Below are 6,628 nucleotides of genomic sequence, written 5' to 3' on the forward strand. Positions count from 1 at the left end.
CTGGGGAGGGGACACAGCTCCAGGGCGGTCAGGCAGGGCCACCGCGGGCATGTGCTCACTGCCAAGAGACCGAGCCCTTCTCTGGGGGTGGGTACAAGCCCTGAGTCTCTTTTTCAAAGACCCACGACCCCCTTGCTGGGCCCTGAGGGGTCAGTCTGGGGACGGCCCTGGTCCCACGTGGGTCCCACGTAGCTTCGAGGGCTGCGGCACAGTGCAGGCAGGCCGACGGACAGGGAAAAAGGCCATGTGGACGCCGGACACAGGACGGCTGCTGCAGCGCCGCGGTGCTCCGGCCACTCAGCCGAGCGTCTCCGTGAGCCACAGGATGCTCCCCAGCGGGCGACGACCTGCGCTGCTCACCTACCGCCGCCCCCAGCTCGCCAGACCCCGCCACCTTACGACGGCAGCACTTGGCTTGTCACGCGTCGTGTGGGTCAGGGGCTGGGCGGCCTGGCCGTGTCCTCAGCCCTGCGGCCGCTCACAGGCTGTGGCCCGCTCCAGGCTCGCTCTCCTGCTGTGGGCTGTCAGTGGGGCGGCTCAGGACAGGACCGCTGGCCTCCCCGAGTGCGGGAGGGAGAGAAACGGAGAGCGAAGGAGAGGAAGAGGCCGGCCTTTATTACACAACCTCTGAGGAGGCGCCCGGTCAGGGGTGAGGGCACAGTGGGCGCGAGCAGGGCCCCGGCCTCCGGTTAGGAGTTACCGTGATTAGAGAAACAAAGATCCATCACGTTAGCATTCTCTCAAAATGATGATGGAGAAGCCCATTACTGAGGAAAAAAAGAGATTCTAGATAATGGAAAACGAGTCGTGCGCACATAAATATTTTTACCTTTTAATCAATTGCGGTGAGGGAAGCCAGCGCCTCCAGCCCTTGTCTGGTGACAAGACACATGGCCTTCCTTCCGCCGTCCTGGCCATTACTTAACCAGAGGCTCGGCGGCCAGAGACAAATCACCCCGCTCGTTTCACAGCCCGTTAGGCAGGCGTGGCCGACACCCATGGCCGCTCTTGGGCATTAAGGAGATTCTGCAGCGGCGACACCGGGACTAGCGAAGGCCAGAGCGAGCAGGAGCGGGACCTGGGACGCTGCCGGCCCCGTATCCCCACCCAGCCCAGGAAGCGGCCCGTTTCCTGGTCACGGCTGCTTTTTTCAACAAGGCTCCACTTAAAGATTTCACGAGCGGAGTCTCCCCGAGGTGGGGCCGCTAAGTCCACTCACCCTTTGAAATAGACCGTTTGACTATGGCCGCGCCACCCTGAACACGCCCGATCCCGTCTGATCTCGGAAGCTGAGCAGGGTCGGGCCTGGTGAGTACTTGGATGGGAGACCACCTAGGAAGACCAGGTGCTGTAGGCGTGAAAAATGAAAAATAAGAGATCATAAGCTGACAAGGTCCTTGCAACCTGTGAGGTCAACCAAGGGTCGCCTCGCCTAAAAAAAAAAAAAAAAAAAGAAACCGCTTGATTTTTAACACCCAGGTGTTTTAGATTCAGTGATTTTATACTCTGTTTTCTAAATTACGAGGACCTGTAGATAACAATGAGTGAAACACAGACACAGAGCTGCTGTGGGGGTTGCAGGGGACCCGAACCCCCCACAGGCCTTCTGTCACCCTCCCCCCAGTGGCACCCAGGACACCCCTGCAGCTGCCCATCAGAGACCCTTCGAGTGGGAGCACCCGGCCCCTCTAAGCAGATTCAGACTTGAGAGGCCAGCGGGTCCGGCCATGACAGAGTGTGCTGCTGGGGACACGGAATGTGACTGCACAGTGTGTGGCCTGGCCAGGCTATGCGGGACCCGGAGCTCCGACCCACAGCCTCTGCTGCCGTAGGCACAGGCGGTCAGGACTTGCTCAGTGTCTGTTGGCCCATCACTTTCAATTCAGGATCAACCGAGGACAGCCAAACATGGCCCTGAGTGATGGAAGGGGACGCCCGCTCCTAGGCAGCCCCCTCGGTCCCCGGCCCACAGCCTCCGTCTGCAGCCCGGGGGTCACCGTGACCCTCTCCCACCTGCCCGCCACCGAATCTCTGCCAAACGCAAGGGACGGTGGCCAACGCCGTGCCCAAGCAAGCTCCGGATAAGCCGCCTCTGCCCTGACTTGGGGACGGTTCTGTATGTCTGCACACCCTCCACATGCTCGGTCACGAGTCATGACGAATGTGCACGTCCGACGCGAGAAAACCCCAGACCAGAGCGCTCCACTCGGCCGGAGAAAGCGAGGCCCCTCTGCCCGCCTCCCCGTTTCTGTCCTCCTCGTGCGTGTCCTGACGTCCCGCTCGGTCAGCGGTTCCCACGAAGCTAGGACAGTGAGGATCGCAGCGCACCCTGCCCTGGGGGGCGGCCGGCCGGACCGGAAGGGCACTCCTGGAGCCACGGGAAGCTCAGGTCTTGGAGCGCGGAGGGTATTATTTATTCGTTTAATTATTTTTCAGTTACGGTTGACAGTTGATGTTATATCGGTGTCAGGTGTACAGCGTGGTGGTCGGGCATCTGTATACCTTACAGAGTGACCCCCCGACTGGTCTTGTAATCACCCGGCACCATACGTAGTTGTTACCCTACTATTCCCTGTGCTGTGCTTGGCGTCCCCGGACTATTTTGTACCTGCCAATTTGCCCTTCTTAATCCCTTCGCCTTTTACACCCAACTCTAACCCCCTTCCATCCGGCAGCCATCAAAATGTTCTCTGTATCCACGAGTCTCTTTCTGTTTTGTTTGTTCATTTATTTTATTCTTAGGTTTCACATATAAGTGAAATCACATGGCATTTGTCTTTGCCTGACTTATTTCACTCAGCACAACATTCTCTAGGTCAGCCGTCCCCAGCCTTTGTGGCACCAGGGACCAGGGATCCTATGATAATGTAACACCTGAGGATCCGAGGCGGAGCCGAGGCGGTGATGCCGGTGCTGGGGGCGGCTGCAGATACAGACGAAGCTTCACTCGCTCGCCCGCCGCTCCCCTCCTGCTGGTTCCTATCAGGCCACGAACTGGCATCAGCCCACGCCCCGGGGGTTGGGGACCCCTGCTCTAGGTCCACCCATGTTGTCACGAACGGTAAGATTTCATTCTTTTTTATGGCTGTACCACTTCATCTTCATCCATTCGTTTATCGACGGACACTTAGTTGGCCTCCACATCTTGGCTATGGTAAATAATGCCGAATGAACACAGGAGTGCATTTATCTTCTCAAATTAGTATTTTGGATTTCTTCAGGTAAATACCCAGCAGTGGAATCGCTGAGTCATACGGTAGATCTATTTTTAATTTTTCGAGGAACCTCCAGACTGTTTTCCATAGCGGCTGCACCACTTTGCAGTCCCCCCGACAGGCACGAGGGCGCCCCTTTCCCCACATCTTCGTCAGCCCTGTGGGAAGCTCATTTTTTAAATTGTAAGATATCGTCCTGAGCATCCAGACAAAAATGCAGCCTGTTTCACACCGGCTGCTCGCGAGGAAGCTGACATTTGGTTTCCGCCGGTGCCTCCCGCTGAGCCCACGCGAACATGCAGCCAACCCGACAAGACACGGGGGCCTCCCTCCTCCCAGCATCCTTCAGCTCTGTCTTCTGGGGGCCTGGGCTCCCCTCAGCCCGCACGCAGAGGCCCCGTGGTCTCCGGGACGGGCTGCGAGCAGAGGTCCGCGGCTGCCTCAACGGCCTCCACTCCGATGCTCTCAGACTGGCGGGAGGAAGTGGCCTCCCTCTGTCTCGATGACTCTCCCGAGAAGTGGCAAAGGTAGTGAGTCACAACTCGGGGAATGCTGAGAGGTGCCCCAGGAGGAGAAACGGGAAGGCCCCGGGCCAGTGCACAGGGCCGCTGGGGTGGCCAGGGGAGGGGCTCCGTCCAGGCCCCGAGCCAACGCCAGGGGGACGAGAGCTGCCAACACCCACTGCGGACGGACGGCCCCTCTCAACCTTTCTCCAAGGTAGATGTTGGCTCCTTGTGCGCTGGCCAACGAAAACAGCCACTGAGAGAAATGCCCTTGAAAACGCTCCCATCAGGAAACATTCAGACGCTTTAAATACATACTTTGTGTCGAATTTAATGAACACTTTGTTGCCCGTGATAACTATGATTTATCTTCCGGTAAACAAGGACCAGGGGCTTTTCATTTCTATTTCGCAGAATGAAAGGTTGCTCGATGAATCCGTCTCCCCCACGGGCTCCGGGTGGGCAATGCGCACCCTTGCGGGCACTCAGACGCCCACCCTCAAGTCCAGCAGGTGCAGGAAACCCACCCGAGGGGCCGTCAGAATCAGGTGTGAACGTGAAGGCTAAGGGGGCTACTCCCGCGTTGGCTCTGGCACCCCCTGCTCAGGTCTCTGTGTCCTAGAAGTGGCCAGTGGCAGGCAGGTCTATGAATGTGTCACAGGACACGTTCCCCAGAGCCTGGGAGGGCTCAGAGGGAAGGACAGGAAAGTCCTCACTCTAAGAGAAGCACAAAGTCGCTGAGTCCCCCTGCGGGTCTGTTTGCAGCCTTGGGCAGTCTCCCCCTGGGATCTGGGGGCTGAGGGCGGGGGGGACACCCTCTTCAGGACCAGGCACCTGGCTGAGGCTGCTCCCTCTGGACGCAAGCTTGCTCCAGGGTGAGCGTGACCCCAGGGCCTCGGCAACCACCTCCAGGCCAACGTGCCCCGCGTCTGGGAAGCAGAGAGAGCAGGTGTGTTTGGGGGGCACCATCAGCCCGAGCTGGTGTTGCTGCCATGTGCAGAGGGCTCGCTGGAGAGAAAGCAGCACAGCGGGCAGAGCTCTGGAGATGGAGTTGGTCCGGCGACACAGCCCGGTGACATGGTCCGGCGACACGGTCCGGTTCCCTAGATCCGTCTGCCGGATACGATCCTAAGACAATCAAGTTTCCGTGTTTTGATTTTTATCTTGTCTGATTTGGTTTGGCTTCGAATTGTATTAGTTGGAACCAAACGCATCTTTCGTTCCCTGCCATGCGAGGGACACCGCGCTACAGCCCCGCCAAGCGACTGGAGGATCAGATACTGCAACGGAGCGAGTGCTTGTGCCCCCCAAATTCGTAACGGTGACGTCCTGCCCCCCGGCGTGATGCTCATCGGAGGTGGAAGCTTTGGGAGGTGATGACATCATGAGGGTAGAGGCCTCACGGAGCCGTCCACCCCGGGAGGACACGGTGGCGAGGCAGCCATCCAGGACCGCCCCTGCCAGGCAGTGCTGGCGCCTCACTTCGGGACCCGCAGAACTGTCAGACATAAGCTCTGTGCGTGAGTCATAGCAGCTGGAATGGACGGAGAGGCGGCGAGATCAGCCCAGCCTCACTGAACTCCGGGGACCTTCGCCAATCAATGCCGCTGGTTCTGAAGCCACATGGACACGGACTCACTCGAGTGCTGGCGAAATGCAGATGGCGGGGCTCCCCCTAGACTGTCTAGGGGGTCCGGGCGGGCCCAGGAAACTGCGTTCCCCATGCAGGTCCCAGAGATGCTGATGCAGACCACACCTTAACAGAGGCAAAAGCCACTATGCGACGTTGGCTGCTCTGGACCAGCCACGCATGACATCTGTCCCCAAGATCCTTGCTGAGAACCCCATCATGTCCCCATCACCGCAGCAGAGGCCGGGGAGAGGCCGAGCTCTGTGCCCGCCGGTCCCTCCTAGGCAGACTGTGTGGGCCACGTTCTGGCCTCCGTGTTTGCATCCTGCCAGACCCCGCGAGGGGCCACGTCGGAAGCAGTGCCAGGGGACACACAGGCGCTGTCCAGCTCATCTGTCGGGGCCTTCTGGACGGAAAGCTCAGGAGACAGGGCTCTCCGGCCCTAGCGCCCACCCCCAGGTCCCCTCTGCACAGCACCTCCTTCCTCTCTGCACACGGCAGGTCCTGGTCCCCTCCCAGGCCGGTGTGTGGCCTTCTCCACGGCTGAACAAGAAGCCAGGGGAACGGCTTCATTCTGTGGCCGTTTTCTCTGGCGGCTTCGTCTTCATAGCCCTACGTCCCCTTCCTCGGTGCCCTCAGCTGCTTTGTCACTCTGTGCCCTCGGCGTTTCTGTGGGGGCCGGGCTGGAGCCACTCGGGAGGGAGGACGCGGAGCAGTTCGCGCCACGCACGCCCAGGAAGGCTGGCTGAGAGAGGACGAAGGTGGTCGAAGCTTCGCGCCTGCGGGGCCCTCTCCCAGGTGCGTTCTGCGGGAAGGGGACGCAGAGGGCTCAGGCTTAATCGGTCCCCATCTGCTGAGTCACAGGCACAACTGCTGTTCCCAAAAGGGGCGGGAGCAGCCCGCGGGACAGGCACAGGGAGGGGCTCCCGGCCTCAAACCGATTTGTCCGAGGACCCGACCTTTGTAAGGAGGGACCAGGCGGTGGCTGGGCTGGTGGCTGAGCTCCGGGCGCGGTCAGGACAGCCTCCCGCACGCGGCTGCTGCGCCCAGAAGCCCCGCGGCCTTGGCCTGGCGAGGTCCTTTTCCATCGTGCCAAAAATCCTTTCTGCTTGACCAGCAGCACGGCGCGGTGTCCGGTTCCTGCCTGAAACGCCCTCCCGTGCGGCCTCCAGCTCATCACGTCGCTGTTTCTGTTCGTTTTAGCCCAGCGTCTCTGTTGCTGGGTGTTGTTTCTCCCAGAGCTCTCGGCGTCCGTGTCCCTGGAGCTGTGTGGCTGCTCC

General features: G+C 60.0%; 1 pseudogene; it reads left to right on the forward strand.

Moving 5' to 3' along the window:
• The first annotated feature begins 1,238 nt into the window (after positions 1-1,238).
• LOC111742287 lies at positions 1,239-1,357 on the forward strand (annotated as a pseudogene).
• The last annotated feature ends 5,271 nt before the right edge of the window (positions 1,358-6,628 follow it).

This window comes from Pteropus vampyrus, unplaced genomic scaffold (genome assembly GCF_000151845.1).
Source record: "Pteropus vampyrus isolate Shadow unplaced genomic scaffold, Pvam_2.0 Scaffold90, whole genome shotgun sequence".
Taxonomy (NCBI): Eukaryota; Metazoa; Chordata; class Mammalia; order Chiroptera; family Pteropodidae; genus Pteropus; species Pteropus vampyrus.